This window comes from Lepidochelys kempii, chromosome 7 (genome assembly GCF_965140265.1).
Source record: "Lepidochelys kempii isolate rLepKem1 chromosome 7, rLepKem1.hap2, whole genome shotgun sequence".
NCBI lineage: Eukaryota > Metazoa > Chordata > Testudines > Cheloniidae > Lepidochelys > Lepidochelys kempii.
The window spans coordinates 46,614,665-46,639,131 of NC_133262.1; the positions used below are offsets into that span (position 1 = coordinate 46,614,665).

Genomic DNA, 24,467 nt, shown 5'->3' on the forward strand with positions numbered 1-24,467 from the left:
ATGGGGATCCCCTCCTCCCTAAGAATTCCCCACACCCTCCCTTCGCTGAGTTGTCACCCTGTGTCTGGAACATCTGAGATCGCTCATGGCAGAGCCTGTCCTCTCTCTCTCTCTCTCTGTGCGCCTGTGCAAGGGGATGGCCCTGGGTAAGTGATTTATAATAATGACCAGGACTGGAATACTGAACAGAGCCTGCATCACAGCAGTGGGGTGGCCAACAGTTGCTACCCTCCGGTGTGGCAGGCATGTGCTGAGTTGGTGGCATTTGCCCTGATCCTAGGCAACAAACGTCCAGCTCTCAAAAGCAACGGGCATGGCTGGCACTATGGGGCCCACTTGGCAGAGAGGCCAAGGATTTGATGGGCCACACCCACTCCACATGGCGCTCTGTCTTTATCTCATGGTCGCTGAGCCACAGATAGAGGCTGAGGAGGCCTTGACTGCCGGGGCTAACCCAGGTGTGTCTTTTAGAGGCTCCTGCATGTCAAACCAGCTGGTCTCAGGTTTGATCCCTGCTGCTTGACGAACCAGCGAGGAGCGTCATGTTACACATGGGGCCGGGCCAATGCTCTGACCCCAGACGGTGCAAACAGCTGTGTAACAAACTGTGTGAGCTAATGTATATTAAAGAACGGTAGAGAGGCAGCTGTTGTATATTTAGTTGGGTTATAAGAAAATGTCAAAGGGACTTTTCCTGCTTTCTGCTCGTGGCTTGTTGACATGGCTTTTCAAACGTTGCTAAAACAATGGTAAAGGTTGTAAAAATCAGAACTGTGGTCTGCACCGGCTCTACGGCAGATTCTTGGGCTGCGTAGCTAACAGGGCAAAGCAACCCAGACCAACGCGTGATTTATGAGCCAGGTGCAGATCTCCCCAGTGAGAGACACTAGGGAAGATGGATACTGTCAGACCAAAACTAGCCAGTAAGTCCAAGGGCCCAAGAAGCACATAAGTGAGAATAAGACCGCTGTTGTAAGAAGCAATAGAACACAATGAAAAGCCCGCTAGACCGAGGAAGGAGGAGGGTAGCAGTGGTTAAAGAAAGATCACTAAGGAGGTACCAATGAAGAGTGTTAGCAGAAGTAAAAATGTATCAGTTAAAAAGCTTGTGGGTTAGCATGTATGAAACGCTCGACGACACTGTTTAGAGCGGAGGTTGTTTAATAACCTGCCCCAGGTGATGTCATGAGACAAGGTGGGTTCAAAAAAGTGGGGAGGGGGATGGAGCAACGCAGGAGCCAAACCAAGGGCCAGCATAGAGCTAACGCTGACAGAAGCAGGCTCCCTGTGTCCCAAGCCTGGGCATTAGGCTCCTGCTCCGTCTCCTTCACTTAGGCGTTATGCTTGAGTAAGCCGGTGCGATGTTGTGCTGAAATGTTCTTATTAGAGCTTTCAATTAGTTAAGCTGAGCAATTGGTGCAGACTGTGCTTTCCACCCACTGGGGTGGCCTCCTTAGGGGGCTGAGGAAGGGGTGGGGCAAGCATGTGGCCAAGGCCTGTCCTGAACCTGAGCTGTGGCTAGAGGACTTTGGTCTCCAGGCCTGGCAGTCCAGACCCTTCCCCAGCACTACGCTCATCCAGGGATTAGCCGAGCAAAGGGGCTGGCATGAGTCTAGGGGGAGGTGGGTCGGTGAGCTGGGGAAGGGGGTGAGTTCGAGGGGGCTGCCGTGAGGAGACGCTGCTGACAGATGTTGTGCCAATATCACACTGGGGAAATGAGTGGGAGTGCTGGGTGCCTGGAGTCTGGGGGTGTTTGGAACCTGGGTTTTAGTCCAGCCTACGCAGAGGTGGGAGGCTCAGAAGGCTGCAAAGTTTGTTTTGGAATCTGGTTTGTATGCTGCCCCCTCATTCTCCGTGCCCCCACCCCCGATCTGTTTCCCCAGTGTTGTGCCCTGGTGCAGTCCTGGGGGCATGAAGGGGTAGCAAAGGCAGCTGATCTGGGAATAGGGGATGTAGCCAGGGGCAGAGGAGTGGCAGGGGCTGTTGCAGCCAAGTGTAAGTTAGAGCAGCCCTGAGACAATCAATTTAAAACCAGGAAATCTTCCTGCTGCTCTGACTTGCACGAGGGGCTGGGCCAAGGATCTGGGACGGTGGCTTAAAGCCTTCTCTGCCTCTCTCCGTCCCTCCTGTGCTAAGTGGAGCATGGCCGAAATGGACGATGGGGCCTGCATCCGTCAGGGGGATTGGGTCTGGGTCTGGGTCTGGGTCTCTCCCTAGGTCTGCTGGGTTCTGTCTGCACTGGGAAACCAATGTACCAGAACCCCGGGCCCTAGAACACGCATGGTCCTGGGTGGGAGTGTTGCCCCTTTCGCAGATAAGCAGGGGCTGGCTCACGTTCTGCACAGTGCCAGCAGTGGTAGGTAGCTATGATGGCGACGGGAAGGACGGAAGGGGAATCCAGCCTCCTCTTCAAGGGCATAAGCTGGTGGCCTGTTGCAGGGGCCTGGCAGGATTCCCCCTCTACCCCATGGACAATCAGCGGGTGGATTAGCACATCTCCCTGCCAGGAGAGATGCTATCACTGAGGAGGAGAGACGGAGTATGGCGTTCTGCTCACCTTCCTCAGAAGCATCAGCTATCGGCCTCTGATGCAGTCAGGACACCAGATGGGATGGAGCGTTGGATCGGTCAATCTACTGATACCTTTCTCTGGGCGTTACTGCCCTGGCCTTTGCGGCTGTGGCTGGCAGGAGCGCATGCAGGTCCGTGGGAGTGACTACATCTATCGGGCTGGGTGAGCACCGTCCAGCCTTCGCAAAGTCACTGTTCCGGTAAGGAGAGGTTGGGCCGTGCCCTGCACTGTGCTGGTGGCGGGAGGATGCTCCAGGGGAGAGGGTTTGTGTGTGGGTGTGTCTGAGCTGTAGGGGATCCGAGTGACATCACTTAGGTGAGGAAGGCGGCGGGAGGGGAATGGGGGGGGGAAACGGATGGGTGGATGGGAAAGGGCAATCCCTTAAATTATGGGTTGACTAAGCCAAAGGCCCCCAGCTACATTATGGCTGGGTTCAGCTTCCCTTGTGGTGTCAGAGGCCTTCTCCCAGCAGGGCTGCAGTTCACCACCTCGACTCATCAGAGTTATCCTTGCTTCACTGCAGGCTGTTTGCGCCCTCTGTGCTGGCTCCAGTCCCTCTGTAACCCCTCCCTTAGCTTCCCGGGGCTCAGATCCCTGTCGCCTCCGCTGTCCTACCTGGGAATCCGGCATCACTCCCTGGGAGCCATCCGGCTCGTCAGCGCTGTCAGCAAGGCGACATGCATGGTCCTACCGCTGATTTTGCCTTGACCCAGCAAATAGTGGGGCTGGCCTGTGGGGGTCCCCAAGAAAGCATCCAAGATAGTGGATGGCAAGAGAACACTGGCAGCTTTGCAGGAGCGGTGACTGAGGCTCTGCATGGCCAGAGTGCAGTGGGGAACAGGCTGATTGTCTCAGCGGTTTGCTAATAAAGGGGCTAAAGAGAGAACATGGAAACAAGGAACACTATTAAAGCCAGCATTGGGATTGTGAGTCACCTGCAGGGGAATTTACTGGCTGCTGCTAAAGGTTTCACCAAACCTATCCGGCCAGCTCCTGCCCCCACTGTGCAGTCATGGAAAGTCTGAAATGCCAGGGAACAATCGCAGCTCTGCTGAATGGGGAGGCCTCCCGGCCCATCCTCCACGCTAAGGAGAGATGCTGCTCGGAGGTGCATTACGGGAACTGGTGTGTAAGGGAGGGGGTGTGACGCTGGCCATAAAGGAGAATCTGCTGGCTCTAAATCCTGTGTGTGAGAGACACGTGTACACGCACATGTGCTCCTTGCCTTGCTGTTGGCTTAAGGAGCAGAATTCCAGCCCCTCGCTCCCCGTGTGCAAAGCCTGTTTTATGCAGGGTCTGTTGGAGGGCAGCAGGATTTAACACCATCAGAGCTGCAATGTTTGGGTGATTGTGGCACATGCTGTGTATCTGTTATGGTTTTGCGTTCTATACTCTGTAGCTTTAATGTCTGAGGAGCCTGCCTGCTTGCCAGTGTCACTTTGCAAGGCAGAGTTAATGCTGAATGTTACAGAGAAGACCTCTCACCTCTTCCCCTGCCCCCTCCCACCCCTTGAGACTTTACTTTTGTTCTTTCTTGGGGGGTTTTGTTTTATTTTTCCTTAATCTAAAATAAAAGGCCAGCTGTGCCATAGTACGGAAGGATGGTCTTGTGTTACGGCTTGAGACTGGGACTCAGGAGATCTGGGTTTAGTTCTTAAAATCCGTCACAGCCTTTCTGTGTGATCTTGGGCAAATCCCTTACTCTCTTTGGCCCCGATTCAGCAAAAACATGTAAGCATGTGCTAAACTTTAAGCATGTTCTCAAGTCCCAACTTCAGGGACGTACATCTGTGCTTTAATTCTTTGCTGAATTGAGGCCTCCTGTGCCTCAGTTCCCCATCTGTAAAATGGGAGTAATAATCCTCCAACCTTTTGTCTGTCTTGCCTTTTTAGTCTTCAGGGTAGGGACTGTCTCTCACTGGGTCCTGCATTCCAATGATGGGTTACCTGTGGTGAATTATAAATCCTTATAAACAGGATCTATCTATGGGCTACATCAGAGCTTCTCCTGAACGTGGTATGAGATTTCCTCGCAGACCAAGCCATTGGTGCTTAGAGCAGTGTTCAGCTTTGCTTTCAGTAAACCCTCCCTTGGGGTAATTTTCTGGTTCTGATTGTGTGGCGAACCTCTGAGGTAACCCAAAAGAATCGTTTTCCTCCCCCGCACTGTCTTAGTAAAGAAATAGACACTGCAGGGCACATCCCAAAGCTGCTCATTCTCACCAGAAATCTAGACACCTCCATACACAAGGTCTTTGTCGATTGGCTGTGCTAGGAGTGGTACAGGAGCTGGTGACTGGGCTGTCTCAGTTAAAGGGAACACCCCGATATTGCTAAAAGATGGCTTGACGTGCGACTAGCAACTGCTCAGGTGACTGAGGTGGGACGGCTTTAGATCCTCCAATGTGCTTTTCTCCATAGATCTCGTTTTCCATTTCAATGGGGAGGCTGACCCACTGTTGGTTAGTTTCATCCGATCAGTGTCACTTCCTGATTCTCAGCACTAGCAGGATTGTGATTGTGATTGAAGGAGCAGGACTGGAGCCCCAGTGCAGCCGAAGACCTGCTCTCTGCCCTAAGATCTCACAGTGCTGTCCTTCGGGGGCCAACGCCTCAGCTGGTATAAATCAGCATCGTTCCTTTGTGGTCAATAGAGCTAGTGTGTCAATTTACAGCTGCTGAGGGTCTGGTCAAGGATTACCAGCCTTGCCAGGACTGTTGAAAACATTTAAAGTGCCATCAGGTTTTGATTGAACTCCCTTCCACCCAGGCCCTTAGAAGTAAACCTACATTTGGGACCGCTCCTTGGTTTTGACAATATCCCTTTAGTTCTGTGTGCCTGAGTCTCCACTGCCTTGAGTAGACATTTACACCTGGGTAAATTTATCCTTGGGCTCATATAGTATTTTGTACCCATTTTGCACTCACCGTGCCAGGCAGATTCTGGATCCCCCTTACCTTGGCTTATCTGACTACCTGGGAGTTCCCCCTTACTGTCAGAGGTGGTGTGGCTGGCTCGCCTCTGCACTCCAGCTATTTTTGTCGGCCCTTTAGGGCTGTTGACAGCTGCACATAAGTTAGAGCAGCCTGAGGCTGCTCTACCTTGCGCTGGCTTGCCCCAGAATCTAGGAGCTACACAGCCACTTTTCCCTCCCCACTCTTAATCTGGGCCAACACAGATGCAGCACAGAATGTGGAGCCCTGTGCAGGGCAGTGAATGACTACACAGCATGACAGACCATGCAGCGTAGGCTGGACTACAGCGTGTCTAAAAGATGCCTTACGAAATGAGCATATGAGTTAAAACTCTGGGTTGATCCCTTTTGTATCCGTGATCAAACAGTGAAACACCCAAAATAAAGACAGCCCTTGAGCAATCCAAGCCAGCTCTTACAGGACATGATAGGGGTGTCTAGTTACTCCCAAGCAGACCTCAGGCAAAGTTGGATGTGTTCAGGAAAACTGCTAGCTCTGTACCTTCCCCGTCCACCCAAGCGTATTAATGACAGGCTCCTGGAGTGCTGGGACACAGCAGCTGACCGTTGTTTTTGTGCCACCAATGCTCAATTGCCAGCGTGTCCCTTTGACACTGGACACACGTTGATTTCCCGCAGACTGAACCTTGCACCCTGTGTGTCTGAGCACAGCGGCTGTTGTTTAAGAACTTCAGTTTGTGCAGGGCTGTATCCTGCCTGGCCATTTTCCTATCCCGTGCTGCCAACCCAGCTCCAGGGTCAGGGATAGCCAATCAGACAGCTGCTGCACACCCAGGACCTGGGAGAGCATACGGGTGGGCGTTCCCCGCAACAAAATACTCCGTTTACTCCCAGTTAAAGCAAGTCTCTCCACCACAACCACAAATCCAGGGAATCGCCAGCTAAGACATCCACCAGTCACGTGCCCTCTAGCCACATGCACCAGAATAGCACGGGCCTTGATTTTCAGAAGTGCTGAACACTAAACCCTCCACCTGATGGAAGCTGGAGCAGGTCCGTACTTTTGACTATTGGGCCCAAGCAACCCAATCATGCACATGCTTTCCCACTTCCACGCTCAGACCGGCATCATATCAGCAAGTGTAACCTACCTGCTGCACACTGCAGCATTTGACTTTGTTTGGCTTAAGGCACAGGAGAGGAGCCATGGGGAGAGGATGCGGATTGCAACTGGCGTACTCTGTATCTGCCCATCTGAGCAGGGCAACTCAGCACCAGGGGGCCTAGAAACACCCTGACGTAGAGCGTGGTCATTACCGGACATGCTCAGTAACTGTTTCTGAAGCTGTAGAAAGAAAAGGAGGACTTGTGGCACCTTAGAGACTAACAAATTTATTTGAATTAGTCTCTAAGGTGCCACTAGTACTCCTTTTCTTTTTGTGCATACAGACTAACACGGCTGCTACTCTGAAGCTGTAGAGGAAGTTTTCATTGTGGGCAAGCCACCTGACTGGCCACACCCAGTCACTTCTGAGAGCTCAGCCAATCAGAGCACAGTGGGGGATGGGGGAAAGGTATAAATAAGGCAGGGGTGGGCAAACCTTTTGGTCCAAGGGCCACATCTAGGTTTGGAAATTGTATAGCAGGCCATGAATGCTCACAAAATTGGGGGTTGGAGTGCAGGAGGGGGTGAGGGCTCCAGCTGGGGGTGCGGGATCTGGGGTAGGGCCAAAAATGAGGAGTTCAGGCTGCGGGAGGGGTCTCCGGGCTGGTGCAGGGGGTTGGAGTGCGGGGGTGGGTGAGAGCTCTGGCTGGGGGTATGGGCTCTGGAGTGGGGCTGGGGATGAGGGATTGGGGGTGCAGGAGGGTGCTCCAGGCTGGGACTGAGGGGTTTGGAGGGCAGGAGGGAGATCAGGGCTGGGGCAGGGGGTTGGGGCGCAGGAGGGGATCAGGGATGGAGGCTCCAGGCAGCGCTTACCTCAAGCAGCTCCCGGAAGCAGTGGCATGTCCCCCCCCACCCCCCCGGCTCCTACATGGAGGTGCGGTCAGGCAGCTCTGCGTGCTGCCCCATCCACATGTGTGGCCCCCCCAGTTCCCACTGGTCACGGTTCCTGGCGAATGGGAGCTGTGGAAACTGAATGTTTGCAGCGTTGTTGTAGCCTGTTGTCCCAGGATATCAGAGAGGCGAGGTGGGTGAGGTAATGTCTTTTATTGGACCAGCTGTTGTTGGTGAGAGAGACACGCTTCTGAGCTTACACAGAGCTCTGTGCAGATATAGCACAGAACTCCGGCCTGAAGAAGAGCTCTGAGTAGCTCGAAACGTCCTTAACAGAAATGGGTCCAATAAAAGAGATTCCCTCAACCCCTTGTCTCTCTAAGGTCTGGTCTACGCTGCGTACTGACTGCTGTATAACTACGGCACTCAGGAGAGTGAAAAATCCACACCCCTGGGCGATGCATGTATACCGACGTGAATTCCCGTGTCGACAGCGCTATGTTGGCAGGAGAGCTTCTCCCACCGGCTTAGCGACTGCGTCTTGCAGAGGTGGAGTTAGTAAGCTGATGGGAGAGCTCTCTCCCATCGGCTTAGGGCCTCTGTGCCAGGCACTGCTGTAAGTTTGTAGTGTAGACCTGCCCTAAGAAATTGCACGGCCATCTTTCTGAAGCTGACTGGGAACTATTCACCCCTACCGGGCAGGGTTTACAATAGCCCTGAGGTTTAACTGGGTCGCGTTGTGTGAAATGACAGCACTCGGGTCTGTGCGCCCACGGAGAGGTAAGCTGAGGTGCAGGAAGAAGGGGACTGTAACAGGTATGGATAATATTGCCTCAGTAGCCCCATTCCGCAAACCCAATGCACACGCCACGACCTCTCGCTCCCGGCCAGCCTCATGTCCCAGAGAGATGAACATGTACCCAGCTGGGCATGCAGGTGCAGCCAGCCGTGGGCTCTGGGTTGCCAGATGTGCACGCGCAGGGACGAGGCTGGCGTATGGGAGTGTGATCGAGAGCAACCCAGATGGGACTGGAGTCTCGGCCAAAGGTTCTGGTGGATCCGGGCTGAGTCCGGGGATGGCAGAGTTTCCGGAAGCAGGGTCTGTTGCAGCTGGAGGGCCTGAGTGGAGATTCACTTTAGATGCTGTGAGCTGCCACCCAGCTCCCTAAAGGGTACTGCCGGAGTGGGACGCTCCTACGCCCGGTGCACCGCTGGCTGTGCCAGTTCTCCGTCTCTTCTGCAAGAGCCTTGGCACAAGACGTGCACAGAGCAGAGGCAAGGGGCAGGCCAGAAGAGGGAAGGGTAGTAAAGGTTAGACCCACACCCCAGCCACCCTATGCCCTGCAAAGCCCCATTGATCAGAGGCACAACCCTGAGGGCTGCCCTAGCTCGTACCAGGATCTCCATTAAGTCCCTGAATGGGGGGGGGCACAATCTGCCCTTTAGACTCTGCACTGGTACCTTCACTAGAACCTGGGTGACCGCCCCATGTCCTATCAGCCCACCCCTAACCCTCGCTCTCCCTGTGCTCGGCCATCTCTACTCTTCGGAGCAGCAAGGTAATGAACATGACAAGGATCGGTCTTTCCCAAGGGCTCAATGACCAGCTAACACACTCAGGCCCTGGCATTGCCTGGCACTCCCACAGCATATCATCATCATTTCTTATCTCTGGGACGTTGCTGTCTGTGTGAAGGTGCCTAGTTCTGGCCACCCTTGATGGTGATGCCTCACTCTTATGCAGCTCTTTCCATCAGTAGGTCTCCAAGCGCTTCACCGAGGGGGTCAGTATCATTATCCCCTGTTTTACAGATGGAGAAACTGAGGCATGGGACAGGGAATTGGCCAGGGTCACCCAGCAGGCCAGTGGAAGAGCCACTGACTTATTTGTCCTTATCTACTTGGTTGTTAACTAGTCCAGCTATGCGAGATGCATCCCAGAGGCAGTGGTGTGCAGTGCAGCTCAGCGCTCTGGGTACGTGCTGGGGGAATGCCATGCTGGAGTGTTCCCCAGCAGTCTGCAGGTGTTACTCCCCCTGGGTGAGGAGCGTCGGGGTGGCACCCACCTACGTTGCTGGCATACATAGGTGGCACTCACTAGCTGTGCTGCTGGATGTCTCCTGTGCTGATGTCGGTGGCATGTTACTGGATGAGGGCAGCGCAGTGGCAGAGGCAGGGGTGGTTAAAAACTAAACAGGATTGAGTCCACCAAAATTGTGGGCTTCCCCGAACACATCAGTTCCCCCTCCCATGTTCCCCAGGCTCTGAGCTCTTGCTCCCTGTCCCTGTTCAAATGGATTCTTCCTTCTGTTCCTTCTCAGGCTCTTTGATCTTCCCCTTCCACCTCTCCCTGAACAGGCCCTGGGTTTCTCGCTGCTCTGTGCTCTCCCAGAGTGCCAGGCCCAGATATCTAGGACCTGGCTCTAATCCAGCTCCCTGTGTCCAGGGAGTGCTGCAACCGTGCCTAGGTTTCTGTAAGCACCAGCTCCTGCCCAGACCCCTTGCATTCAGGCTGATGGCAAAATTGCTGCCTCGTATATGTTGCAAGATCAGCGTGGGGCTTTGCTCCCTATATTTGGGAAATGTTGTTTGTCATTTAAAGAGTTAAATGTTAAAAGTGCCCAAACACTAAGGTGATGGGTGCTATTGAAATGCCTATAATAAATACAGCTGAGCAACACACAGCCCTGGCCTTGTTAAAGGACACCAGCTAATCTTGCCTTTTCCTTGGTGAGATGTTTGCATAGCCAGGGTCAGATGGACTGTACTGGCTGGGGCTTCCCAAATGTGACCCGAGCCTGTGCTTGCAGCCAGCCAGCCTTGCACCCAAGTTCTGTGCTGCCCATCCCAGTGAGACGGTAGCCCGGAACGATTCCGACAACTCTGGGTACGGTGAACTGTTCCTGTTGATCACTGGGCCAGAAGCATCTGGTGCTAGATTGTAGGTGGGGTTTGGGAGTATGGGCATGTTTTGGGACTGGCAGGGTGTGGGACTGTAGGCAGGGTTCTGGCTTCTGGGTGGGGTTTTGAATTGTAGGCGTGGCTCGTAATAGTGAGGTTTGGGTGTGTGGATGGGGCTGAGAGTGTGGGCGCGTCTTGGGTTTTAGCTTGTGGGCAAGATTGGGGTTCATAACTATATCTTGGGTTTATGGATGGGGCTTGGACTTATAGGTGGGGCATAGTTACAGCACAGCACCGCCCACTTTATCTCCCATGCTGCCAACTGATTGTGGCTCAGAGAGCCCCTAGTCTCTGGCCTGCTGTATTTTGCTTTGCCTTTGCATATGACAGATCTGTCCTTGTAGCCCTCCTGCTCTGGTCTCCCTTCTGGGGAGACTGATTCTCCAAGAGGTCGGCTTTTTTTCAAGGGCCCATTCCTGGTCTTCCGTGTGCATTTGTTTGTCCCCCCACATCCACGTGTAAGCCCGCATTACCCTCTGAGCAACTTTTACCGAGCCCCCCACCCCTTCCCCGCACTCGGCACCACCACTGCCAATAATCTGTGATGTCCTCGCCAAGTTCAGGGGAAGCATTCAGGGAATGCAAACTCACATGCGAGCTGGGGTGCTCGATCCAGCCCCCACCTGGGTCCCGCTGCTCTGAACCGCCCTGACACAGCTGTGCTTGGGGAGGGGGGTGGCGAAGGGGGAGGGGACTTTGGGTGGTTTAATATCCAGGGTCAAAATAGTTAAGCCCCTGGATTCCCTTCTGCGAATCCTAAAGAAAACCGGGCACAAAATGCTAGTTTACCCAGCGAGAAGGCAACAGCTGTGTAAATGCAGACACGGTCAAGCTGCTTCTCTGATCTCGACCAGCTGTCCCAGGCGGCAGCTATCCCATCAAAGGGTCTCGGGTAATGGGGGGGTTTATTTGGACTCCAGCTCAGGAGACGGCATGCCAAGCTTGGTTGAAGAGGATGATAATGCAGGCTGGGAAAGGGGACAGGTCTCTTGCATGTTGCAGTGATCATGTGGGGTGCTAAGGGGGTCTTTCCTTCAGCTCCCTTCCTGGGCAGCATGCCAGGGGCCGGATTCTCAGTGGAGGTGCACCAGCTTTGATGGGGTGAGGCCGATGAAAAGCAACTGAGAGCCTAGCCCCGCAATGCATTCCTGCCAGGGCCTAGCGGTTCTGAACAGCTCCCTGCTTACAGAGCCCCGGGCAGTCCAGGGTTGGTTGGCGTGGCTGCTGGAGAGGGTGAGGTCATCTTGCCTTCCTGAATTGTGTCTACAGCCATTCCACGCCCCTAGAGCCAAGCAGGGTTCGGACAGGTCAGTGGGCGGGTAGGAGACCACAGGACCTGCAGGAAGTGTGTGTGGGGAGAGGGTTAGGGGGTAGAAGCAGCTGCGTGTGCCACAGTTCAGTGCCAGCAGTGCCCCGGAAGGTGATGGATGCCAGCAGGATGTAAGCGCGCACCCCAGCAGGCATTGGTGAGCGGGTCTGGCAGCTCTGCGGGCATGGGCTGGCTGCTGAGTTCCCCTGTGGACAGGCACTGAGCGTGTGCTCACGGACTAGTGTTTGTAAAGGAACGCGGGTTTTCCGTGATCCAGGAGCCATCTATGGGGCTGAAATAACATGATACCAGTCTGCTGGGGCATGTAAGGGGTGGGGAAATGCAGCCACAAGATAAACGCTGGTGCAGTGAGACCAAAGGGGGATCAGCAAGGGCAGCCCCTGCAGAAGCCAGCAGCACATGGGGCTGCCCTGGCCACACCCTGTCCTGCCCCCCACCTTGCAATAACCCAGGACAGCCCTGGCCAGATGCCCCCATTTCTCCCAGATATGGGAGCTAATTCCTAGCTCTGCAGCTGGGCAGGTGCCCCCCCCCACAGGGAGCAACTTTGCATGTGCTCTTCACAGAAGCCCATCAGGAAACCAGTGGTGAGATACACTGTCTGATCCCAAGGGGCAGTCCCTGCTGCGGGACCCCCACCCCTCTCATGGCTCCTGTCCATAAGCCCTGTGGGAGTTCTTGCCCCCCCGCACATGAGTGACAGTCACACTCCTCCAGCCTCTAACCCCAATTACTCCTCAAGACCCCAGTTGGTAGCTGGGCCCCACTCTGAGCTCCTCTTACGCAGGGGTCGATCCAGAGTCAGGCCAGCAAAATCAGTGGTGTTAGCACTGGGGACCCATTACTCTGAATCTTAGCCAGGTGGGTTCTGCCCGCTTGGGCTGGGGATGGGAGATGCAGCCCTTCTGTGGCTGGGGCCTTGTCTTAGCAGAGCGTTTGGGAGGCACGTGGGTTCCCCTGGCAGTCAGTCGAGTGATGCCGGAGTGCATCTGGTGCACGACCCCAGAAGGGGTCTGCTAAAACCCCCTCCTAGTGCGGATCAGAGGCCCCCCTACCGAGATGATCCCTCCCTCCCTCCTCACTTGATCTGCTTGAGGTTGGGTAAAGTAAGCCGATGGCCAGCCCTTGGCTTTGTCTGCAGGCAGCACTGTGTTTTGCAGAGGCACTCCTACCTCCTGGCTGGGAGGGGAGAGGTAGTCCCCCTGCTCTGGTTGGTGCCCAGCTCCCCAGGGAGGGGGAAGCGGTGTTTGCCGTGGCAGATAGTGGGTGCGACTGGCACTCTGGGAAGGGAGCAGATGGCATGAGAGAGTAGGTCATGGGATGAAAAGGATCAGCAGCCCACGCCTCTTGTTGCTGCCTGATCCATTGGCAGGGCAGCGCTCTGTGCCTGGCCCGTGGAGCTCGGAGCCGTGATCAAAGCGCCCAGCTTACTGTCAGAGGACAGCCAGGGGCCAGCAGGGAGATGCTTCCCTTGGGGCTTGTATGATCCGGTGAGAGAGAGAGAGACAGACCTCCGCTCACATACCCCAAAGCCCCGGGGAGTTGGCCCTGCTGCTGAGGGACGGGAACAGAGTGGATCTGGTGCGACAAGCCTCGAAGGCAGTTCCGACTCCCTACAGCTCTCAGGCCGGGGAGCCCCTGAGCTGCCCCAGTGAGTGGGAGTTGGGGGGGTCCGCTGGCAGAGGGAGATGGCTAGACCTGACGCATGAGGGGAGGATGGAACACACCTACTGCACCCAGGGGCATTGGGAAGGGTTTCATTTTTAACACCCTTCCCGCGACCTCCTGATCCTGAGCTCTGGGGCATTTCCAGGGCAAGGGCTGTGGCTCTCTGCAGAGGGCTGAGTCAGCTCCAGGCCTGCCAAGACCGTAGGTTTGTGTCCCCCACAGACGTGGCATATTGACCAAGACAATCAGGTTGAGTGACAGGACGATTGGCTGTCCAGGAGAAGAGCTTCTCTGGCCATATCCCCCGCTTCCCATGGCAAGGAAGAAGGGGTGGACAGAGGGGTCAGGTGACTGGATTTGCTACTGATGTGCTGTGCAGCTAAGGACAAGGCTCTGTGCCTCAGTTTCCCCAAGTGTTATGGAAAGAATGGATGGCCCAGTGGTTAGGTGCTAGCCTGCGACTAAGAGTTCAATTCTCTGCTCTGAGTGACCTTGGGCAAGTCACATAGCCGCTCAGTGCCTCAGTTTGCCCATCTGTGAAATGGGGGTGACATTACTTCCCTGCCCTGCTGAGAATGACTATGTTAAAGGCTGTTAGGTGCTCCTATGTTATGGTAACAGGAGCCAGAGGAGCACCTTGGCCAGTGCTGCTCCCCTCACTCAGGGCTTGTCTTCATGTACAGTGCTACAGCTGCAAGATGCTTTGGGAGAGCTTCTCCCGTTGGCATAATTAATCCACCTCCCCAAGAGGCAATAGCTATGCTGACTGGAGAGGCTGATCCCGGGGTAACGTTGGTATAACTGCGTCACTCGGGGGCTGGATTTTTCATACCCCTCAGCGACGCAGTTAGACCGATGTAGGTCTGTAGTGAAAACCTTAGGGGAGTTCACTTTGTGAGCATTTGCAAAGTGCCCTGAGCTCGAGGGTGAATGCAGCGTGACTATTCCTGCCATGCGGGTCAGCTGTCGGGACGTTACTGCATGGAAGCCACGGTGCTTGGGGCCCTGTGTCTGAAATCCGGCCCTTGTCTTTTCCATAAGGGCAGCTCGGTTAGGGGGCAGGAGGGGAGCATGCCCCTCCTGGCTTCTTTATGGCACAGGAAGGGCCAAGAGGTTTTACGTACCCCCACCCCCATCTTGTTCAGCTTGGTTTCTATGCTAGACGATCTGCTCACATGTGCCTTTGTTTGCTGTTTGTCTGTGCTCCTGCGTAGGGAAGGGCAATGACTAATCTACACTGGGGAGAAAGGAAGCCTTTGTGAGAGATCCAGTCCCCTCCCGCCTCTGCCCCACCCCTTCATTAAAGGGTTAGGACCTGTGGGGCACTGTAGCAAAAACAGGGGTGACCTGGCTTGATGGTCCCGGTATCTCTAAAATATCCTTTGACTCCCCACAACTCTGTCCTGCCCTTCCCAGAGCCGCTACAAAGGTGGTTTGCTAGGGATCGCCTGCAGGTTGCCTGTCAGGGGCCCTTAGATCCAGTGGGAGTCAGCTGAGCCCAGCACATTCTTCCCGCTAGGAGGAGGAGCCCGGAGGCAAGCTGGGGAAGCAGCTCTCTTGTGTGCGCTTAGCTGTGCTAGGCATGCACCGGACCTTGTGGCATTCTGTCGTTTGATTGGATGTCAGCTCTGCCTCTCTTGAGTCAACCCCTCCCCTTCCACTTAGGGTCCTGGCAGCCTGGGCAGGACCAGGTGTAACGACCCGCTGCTCCAAGCGCATCAGTCTGGGGTACAGGGATGATAATGAGATGGCTTTCCTTGCAAAGTGCTTTACAATCCTCATGGCTTCCCCACGGATAGGTCACTATTGTCCCCACATTAGATGGGGAAACTGAGGATAATGTTGCAGGCCCCAGGTAACAGTGGCAGAGCCAAGATTAGAACTCGGAAGCTACTGGCCCCCTGTCCTGTGCTCTGATCACTGGATCAGTGGGTTTTAATCCTTATGTTTTGTGCACCCCTAAACTGAACTGGGATAATTGGTGCCCTAATAGCCAGCATAGAGAAATCAGGCCAGTCACTGGCCATCTGGGTGCAGGGGCTTTCTTAGGACCGGCAGCCGTGCATTTTGTTCTGAGGATCTGAGTTCTAATTTCACCGTTGCCACCAGGAAGTGCTGATCGGGGAAGCCCTTGATGGCTATGCAGTGTATACAGAACACCAAGTCTCTGTGCCCCTAATCCTCTCTGAGCCCCCACATTCTCCAGCACACAAAGGGTAATGCAGAGCTCCCCAGCTGCAGTGAAAGTTTGTGTGTGTGGGTAGCTTCCTCTTTAGCCCTCCCCATCCCGCCCCCAGCTTTCACAGGAAGGAGGGTGCTCTCATCCTGGGGCCGAGAACAATTCCCCATGTGTTCCTAGCCCGGTGAGGAGGAGGGGGTTCATTCACAGGATCACTTTACAGATGCTCTGAAGGCTGGTCCCTGCTTCCCTTATGACACAGACGAGGCAGGCTGGAGGATGTGAGGCTTTCAAAGGACAAAGGGGCAAATGTTTGTGGCCAGAGGGGAATTAGAAACCCTTGGGCAGCTCAGGGCTGAGAGAGTCTGCTGGGGGAGGAGAGTACTTTGGTGAGGTGGGGAGGGGGTCTTGAGAGTGTCCCCCACACCTCAAAAGGGGATGGGAAAGAATGTGTCACTGGTGCTGGGAGAGGGGAATGGACATGGAGCATCCTACTGGAGCTGATGGGGAGACTCCTGGGAAGATGTCACGTGGTGGGGGGTGCCCCCTGGAAAATTCTGTCTCGAGGTTAAGGGGCAAGGGGTTCTCTGCAGGATCTGGATTTTAGCTGGGGGGGAGGAAGTCTGGTCCTGGAAGGCTCATATAGACCGCCGGAAGGGATCCGGGCAAGGCTAAATTGCAGCCTTGTTGCCCACCCAGGGACGCCAAAAGCTGTTGGCATGCTGAAATAGGGGTTAAGAGCAGAAATAGGGGTGGGGGTGGGGTGGCAGTGAAACCTGCCAGAGATTTCCCCAGTTTGTCATGTCCATTGCAGGGAAAGGATAAAGTCAGGGCTTGGAATGTGGCTGTCTCATGCAAAGCTTAGCTGATGGCAGTGACGTTCTGTCTCCACCGTATCTGGGACCCATCCCCTTACACACCCCTTTGGGTTCTAGCTCACGAAAGCTTAGGCCCAAATAAATTTGTTAGTCTCTAAGGTGCCACAAGGACTCCTCGTTGTTTTTGCTCTATTTAAGGTTAAGACTTGCTTACTGTTTACCAGCTCATTTTTTTCCAAGTGCCCTAAAATCCTTGTGCTGACTCAGATTGTCTCGAAAATTGATGTGCCTCATGGAGATGTGGGGTAGGGTCAGTGGTCCAAATTTGAGGGCCTTTGAGCGTGGGGTTCCCAAGATACAGCTCCCGCCCAAAGAATGTGGCATCAACCTTTGGTGGTCCTTATTAACCCTTCTTGCGCACAGATGGGCAAACCAATCTAAGCAGGCTGGTGGGTGGTGGCTCATCTTGCTCAACAGGAAACCTCACCTGGGAAATGGAGGGGCTCAAGGGCTACTCTCTGCCTCTACAGCCCTCCCTTTGTGCCAGCCAAATGGACACATGGGCCACGTTCACCCCATTGACTTCCCTGGAGATGCACCATAAAATGGCTCTGTGGATCATCCAGAGGGAGTTTTATATAGGTGGGATTTTTTTTTTGGTCCCAACTGGGTAGGAGTGCCCTGCTAGATATGGCACCTCCCTTGTGGGCTCAGGCTGCCTGGCACAGTGCCCAGTGCTATGCACATTATTATTATTATTTATTATTATTTTTATGTCATGTGAGTAGTGCTCGGGTCTGTGTGAGTAAGATGCCCAGCGGCGAATGGCATTTGGGTGGCTAATGGGAACAAAGGACAGAGCGGGGTTGGAAGAATGAAAGCAATCTGCAGCTGTGGGGCGGCAGGTGGTGCGTGCGGGCTTCCCTGCAGGAGGCCAGGGCTGGGTCACCAGTGGAATGAATTGGATGGCCTCATCACTGACTCCCCTGGATCTGTGTCCTCATTGATTCAGAACAGTGGTGATCCCAGCTCAGGGCTACAGGTGGCAGGGAATAGGAATGAGGGGCACTGGAAGAGCTGTGGGGGGACTCAGGCCCAGAGGAATAGGAGATGCAGTGATGTCAGATTTGGGGCCACTGTATGGTGATGCCAAGACAGGGCTGAGAGGCACCAGCTGAGCTGAGTAGGGGGGGACCCAGAGCGGGAATGAGACTGCAGGGCTGGGCCTGTGGCCCACTAGCAAGAGCTGGGTGCAGGTCCGAGCAGCGGAGCAGAGCGTGGGCCCTGCTGAGCTGGAGTAAGGTGCTGGGAAAGGAGTAGCATGGGTAGTGGGTCAGGACTGAGGAGCACGGGCAGAGCTGTGTGAGTGGGAAGCTTTCCGAATGCCTAGAGTGCTGTGTCAGGCTGCAGCCAGCACTGCCAGTCCCTTCCTTGCTTGGACACTAAAATAATCCCTTTGCTGAGCCCTGTGCAGCCCCTGGCGATGGGAACAAATCTGCGCAGAGAGACAAAGGTCCTCTGGAGACCCTGTCGCTTCCTGGCATGTGAGTCTGCAAGTGCCCCCGGGTGCTGGGTACCTGCCACTTGGACTGGGGACTGGCCCTCTGGCACCATATATGCTCCCTGGCCTCTGGGACCTCTCCGCTCCAACTAAAACAGGGCGGGGAGGTAACTTGGAGGCATCCTCAGACCCTTCCGACTGGTTTCTGGGAGCAGCTCCCTTCTCCCAGCCCCCCAGAGGCAGCTTTGGAGCTCCTTGCCAGGGAAACACATGGCTCCGAGAGGAGGAAAACTTTAGCTCTTTCTCCCCTCGAATCCCCGCGTTACTGAGCAGCCTGGGACGGGGCTGGAACATTGCGTCCCACTCAGCGAGCCATGGAGCATGCAAAGCAAAGTCGCCTTGTGTTCACCCCATGGAGCAGGTGTTGGGGCTGGCATGTTCCCCCCTCACCCACAGTTCCATTGCCCAGTCACTATTTCACCTCCACTCCGGGCAGACTTGCTATCTCAATCAGTAACACCTTGCACCCTGCTCTGCTGTGGGGCCACTGCCGGGGCGCCCTCTCTGCCGTGCCGGCACCCCCAGAGTTACAGATCTCCCCCATTCGCTTACCTTTTCTGTCTGTCCCCAGGCTGGCTGCGCCTCTTAGTCCCACATTGTCACCCGGAGAGGCGCTGGTAACAACTGGGAGTGACATCAGCCAAGAACAATGAAATGCTTGACAGGCGAGGCACAGGCCAGAGGCTCGGGAATATTCCCCCCCCCCCACCCCCCATCCCGCCCATCCTCCATCCCTCCCTCTAGGATCCAATTACAGCGGATAAAGGAGACACTAAAAGGAACAATGCATACTGGGTAAGGCCATCTGCCAAGGACAGGGACATTCCATCCCCCACCCCCACCCCCACCGGCCCCCCCCTCCGCTGGCATATGCTCGCCCTTTGTAATTGCATTCTTTCCTGGTAACCGAGCGGCCAGCGCGGCCGGCCCAGCGTCAAGGACACCGCCAGTGGGCCAGGCACAGGGTCCCTGGCACAGGGAGGGCTCTTCCCTTTCCATTGCTCTCTCCCCTCCTCACTGCCTGTCACAGAGCAGGTAGCTAGTGTGCCACCCAGCCATCAACCCTTGGGCACCTGCTGTTGCTAACCCTGGTGGAGGGGAATTCTAGGGATGAGGGCCTTGGGTAGGTGAGAGGCTGGATTGCATCCTGCACTGCACAGGCCTAGGGGGCGCTGTGTCTCTGTGCTGGAGGTTCCCCGCAGGCTGCTACTAGCCCGGGCGGGCATGTGTGACGGGACCCCCGGGGCCCAGTGGCCGTTCACCAGGCTGTGATGGATGGGTCGTCGAAGGATAGAGTGGATCCCGTGGTCCATAGAGTTAAAGCAGTGTCAGCGGGGTTTGGAGGGAGCGGTCCTACGGGGGTGCCTGGCAGTTCTGTGGCCACCCGTAGCTCGCAAACGAAGGGGGCTTTGATGCCCAGGCACTGGAGCCTCCCCCTTTACACTAGACACCCGGTGACAATAGGAAATGGCATTGGTGTAGCTCCTGAAGGCTTGCAGTGGAGACTGGAAAGGGCCCCAAGAGGTCATGAACCTGTCATGAGATGTGACCCACCACTGTAACCATGTGGCTCTGCAGCCCCCCAGGCCCAGATCCACAAAGGTATTTAAGCTCCTAACGTTCACTGCCATGAAGGGAGTTCGGAGCCTAAATACCACCCCTTCAGAGCCTGGCTGTCGGTGCTGTCATGTTGCCTGACCACTTCGTGGCTGGTGCAGACACATCTCCCCGAGAGCTGATCCCGTCGCGTCTTCCAGACAGCAGCTGCTCCCAGGCTGCTGCATGGCTCTGCTGAACGTTTCTGGTTTCCTGGCTGTCGCATTAGTTTGCTGGCAATACTCATCTTAGCAAAATGGGCCCTATTTCTTCCACTAATCCACTCGTTGGTGCAGCAGGGCTAGGGATCAGGCAGTTCTTGCAGGAGTTCCTCCATGGTTTAGTTGGGGGTTTTCAGCCTGTCCAGGTGTTGCCTTTCCAATGTATATAGATGCCATAGCGGGATGGCCCTGCACGTGTTCCCCCCACCTGCTGGAGTCATGGCAGGCAGCGTGTCCTTGGATGCAGTCCTCATAAAATGGGCACTTCTTGCAGAGAGGTGGCAGTTGTGGCTTTGGTTGTTTTCCTTGTGAAGGGTCAGGCTAGTGGTAACATCCCAGTGGCCCAGTATTCCCAGACATATAGGTGCTGCAATTGGCTGGGATGGAGACAGCACAGGGGCTGTGAAGATGGGCTCTCACTCCCTGCATTATAGCAGGGGACCACCACCATCCCCTCCCCTCCCCCCCCACCCGGCACAGCGTCTCTGCCTCCAATGCTCAGCTGATGGCGGGCGGCGATGTGTTGTCACCCTCCAGTGAAGAGGATGGTGCGGAAGAAGGACCAGGACCAGGAGGACACAGGGCTCTGACATGGACACCGTTACTGCTGAAGGCCCCATGGAGTCACACCAGTCGAGGATCTGGCCCATTGGGTTTTTGTCATTGGGCAAAGGAATGATGGGAGGTGATGGGCTGTCCTGTGCTTGGGTGGGGTGATTTGGAAAGTGATCTCCCTGTGGCTGGCACAGGTACTGGTAATACCCAGCTGGATGCGCTGGGTACTGACCGGATGTGATCTCTGCTGTTGTGTAGAGTTGGCTCCATAATTTGATTGCTTGTGGCTGGTTTTTGCAAGGTTTGTATGTTTCAAATGCAGTTTGGCAAGCGTCCTGATCAGGGCACCTGCAGGGATCAAACGTGAGGCCTTCAGATCTAGGCTTTTCCGCCTGAGCTAGAGAAATGGGGGTGGGGGGGGAGGGAAGATGGGGTGAGCTGGCCCCACTTATGTCAATGGCAAAACTGCTGTTGACTTTAATAGGGCAAGGATTTCACCATGTTAGCGACTGCCTCCACACTGTGCCCATGGCCTCGCTGCTAGCGGGGGGCATGGAGCCCCACTGCACTAGCCTCAGCTCTGCAACAGGGTCCCTGTCTGAACTGTGCTTGGGCCCCGCCATGCTGACTCTGGCCACCATTGGCTTGAAGGCCTGCCTTTGCATTTGCCCTCACGCCACCCCATGCAGCCTCCTACAATGCCTCGTCTTTTGCTGCCCCCACTTTTTAATCTCACTGCTCAGTCTGATGCTCCTGAGCAGCTGCCCTCGGCTGGGCTCTCAGCGATGCTCCAGGAGGCTGTGTTTTCAGAGTGGATTGGAGAGAGAGCTCCTGTGGGGCTGGCTCACTCTGCCTACTGCCACCCCCTCCCCAGGATGTGACTAGGACAGAGGCTGCCCGGGGCGCCTCCTGGTCTGTCCGTTCCATCCCTCCATTTGGGAGACCTTTCCTGATGGCTGCTTGTCTCTGTCTCTTCACATCATGTGTGGGAGGACAGACATGGTGGGGGGGCTCCCTTGGTGAACACTGGGCCTTGGCCTGGCTTCCTGGAGGAGACCCGCTGTGTTGGAGTTGTCGCAATGTGGGCATGTCTCTGCCAGCTTAGCCACACTCCCCAGTTTGCTGTTGCTCGCTCTGCGGTGTCCGGCTACTTTCCCCCCCACCTGTGCCTTTCGAGCGCCCCTGGGGGTGAGCAGTGTGCCCTCGGCACCGTCATCTCCCAGCGCAGGCTTTTCTTCTGTGGGGTCAAGGATGCCCGGAGCCTCCCTGGAGTTTGGAAGTCACCCGTGCAATCGGTGGCTCCCGAGGGGCAGCAATTAAGTGTCTTGCAGTCGCTCCTCCAGGCCTCTGTGCCGCTCCCAACATTCCCCGGTGGTCCAGCTGTGTCTTAGATGCCCCCTTGCACAGCTGCCAGCAGTGGTTTGCCATAGCACTGGCTGTCATGAGCTGCCCGCTGGGCTGTGTTCCAGACTGCTCTGCGAGGAGAACTAGCCTGGCACAGAGCAGGCAGACCTGTGCGAGGGACGCTCCCTGATCCTGCTGGTGACCAACTGGCCTCCTGGTTGCAGGCGCACATCTCAGAGCAGGATATGTCAAGGGATCAGGGTACCCTACCATGCAGTGCTTGTGGCATGCGCCCTCCAGCTGCGCTGTCACATCTCATCGTGCAGCTTCTGTTCTGGCGCCGGTCGGCCATGCGGACAACCTTGGTATTGTTCTTTGTACGCTAGAAGCCCATCAAGCCCACACCCAGGGACCAGGGCCCCATTGTGCTAGGTTCTGTATCCGTAGGAGTCCCTGCCCCAAAGAGCTCACACTCCAAGGACTGGGCCTTGTGATGCAAGTGGGGCGCTGTGCTGCTCTCTAGCATCAATGCACCCTGGGGAATGCATGCTACCTGCTGGGAGCCACGGATGTGGAGGAAGGAGTGGGCAGGGAGCAGAGGATGAGGAGGGAGGGATGGGTGGGGAGTCAAGAACCTGCAGGGAGGGGAAGGCTGGAGTCGAGTACGTGGAGGGGGCGGGCAGGGAGTGGAGAACGGGCAGCGTTGGACGAAGCTCGCCATCCTTGCTGCCAGCTAGCAGGATGTGCTGCGCCGGGAACACGACAGTCCCGAGAGGAGAGCCTAGAAATGCTCCTTGGTAATTGGAGCAGTGGTTGGATGCGGGAACGCAAGGTACGGAGCTGACAGCAACACAGAGAGCAGAATGTAAGTGCAATACACAGGAGCCACAACTGCTGCAAAGGGGTAGCCGTGCCCCTGCATGCTCCCACATGGGGACGGCCAGAGCTCTGTGTGCCGGGCCCTTGTCTGAATCCAAATGCACCAGCACATGGCACCACCCTGGGCTACACAGAGCTGGGGCCAGCTTGGGGCTGGTCTGTGTGTGCATTGAGGGTGCAAGTAGTCCTTCCCCCTTCTGCACTGGGGCTGGGGTGTTCTGAAAGGGGGTTGTGGGGGCACAGGCCCATCCCCCTCTGTATCAGCCAGCAGATCTGGGCCACTCCCAGGAACTGGCTCCAGAGGCATTTTAACCCCGTAACCCCTGGGATCTCCAGGCCCAGCTCTCCTGGCTGCACTGGAGACAGCAAGGCCAAGACCATGGCGCTAGGATTGCTGCTTGCAAAGCTGGCTGCAGGTGCCTCATGACGCTGCAGCCACAGGTGTTGCGCAGAGAGAGATGAGACACGCGCCAAGTTCATCCTGGGCAGAAGAGGCCACGGCTCGGGCCAGCTCACGCCAACGCTATAACCAAGTCTGCCAGCCCTGTGCCCGTCTCACCCACTCCCCTCTGTGCGGCCTTAAAGGGGTAGCACCTTTCCCTGCCTTGCCTTTATTTTTAAAAAATCCAAAATCATTTTAAAAGGCTCAAAATGGAAATGTGATGTCGGGGTTGGACCCTTAATGGAGGTTCACCCCCCAGCAAACCCCCAAATCCATCCTTGCTGAGTTCTACATGGGAGCTCGTCTGTGCAGCACCCCCCAGGCCTGATCCCTGGTGGGGGTCGCTGGGCACTGCTGGGATACTAGAAATATTACTTGCTGAGTGTTGGAGGTGCCTGGCCCTTCCAGCCGGGCTTGCCCTGACCACCTATGCTGTAGCTCTGGGAACCACGCTGTTTTGGGGAGCGTCTTCTCCTCTCCGATAGTGATGGGGACATTCGCATGGGCAAAAGGTGCTGGATGGGCAGTCTGCTAGCAACTCCAGTGCAGGAGCAGCCCTCCTTTGCCCTTGTTCTTGAGAGCACCCTCTAGTGGTGGGAAGATGCATTTAATCTCCGTGGCCCATTCAGTCCTTGGCCAGCAAGAACACTGTGAACAACCTCCCCCTAGAAGCAGATGGAGGCCTCCCAGCTCCTGTCTCTTGGGGCCAAGGCACAGCCGCTGCTCTCCCAGGGCTGGATGTGCTTTAGTGCCATGGCACTTCAAAGCCTGTGGCCCTTCCCTCACCCCCTCCATCCCAGGGCTTGGTGGCCACGTGGTCGTGACGGATGCCCATGGCCTGGCCAACGGCCGGCCTGGCTGAGCTGGGAGCAAATCCCCCGCATGGCCTAAGAGGATCAAGCTCAGCATTATCTAGCCTCCTCCTCAGCCATTCAGGGTGTGAGCCGAGCATCAGAGCCCTCCTCCGTCTGGCTGGGCTGAGTGCTAAGGAACCAGGCCAGGTGGCTCTGGAGCAGCCATGTGGCTGGCGGCTTTAGCCTGTGCCCCATCTGTTCAGCTCGGCCCCTCACTCAGTAATCCCCCAGGGCGTTTAAAAGAAGCTATTTGCATTGTTACTCCGGGATGGGGGGGGAGGGAGGTCACTTGCCATTTTCCTCTTGAGCCAGGGTGAACTAGATCAACCAGCTCCATTGTCCAGGGGCTGATGGGAGAGCAGGTCCCGTAGGAGCAGGGCTGATGCAAAGGGATGTGTACCTCAGGGGCCGCTGTTGGCCACATGCCGCAGCCAGCTGGCTCCAGAAAGGGGCAGGGGATTCCCAAGGAAAGACTGGGGCATGGTGCTAATCTTGCTGCGCCTGGCCCTGGATCACGCTTCCCAAGGGCTGTGCCTGTTTATCCCACGGAGCAGT

The 24,467-nt window shown here is 55.8% G+C and overlaps 2 protein-coding genes across 5 annotated transcripts in view; one reads left to right on the forward strand and one right to left on the reverse strand.

The window, feature by feature from the left end:
* PCBP4 (poly(rC) binding protein 4) overlaps positions 1–18,718 on the reverse strand; it is a 35,003-nt gene extending 16,285 nt beyond the window's left edge. Inside the window, exon 1 of one of the 3 annotated variants that reach the window (XM_073352517.1) lies at positions 18,574–18,718. The gene's annotated coding sequence lies outside the window, so the exon portion shown is untranslated. Of the gene's footprint in view, positions 1–2,557; positions 2,775–3,187; positions 3,251–18,573 lie in introns of those variants that run through there. The other 2 variants (XM_073352519.1, XM_073352518.1) reach the window with 2 other exon arrangements.
* The window catches only part of ACY1 (aminoacylase 1), a 455,667-nt gene that overhangs the window by 364,490 nt on the left and 66,710 nt on the right, over positions 1–24,467 (forward strand). The gene's annotated exons all lie outside the window — the stretch shown is intronic.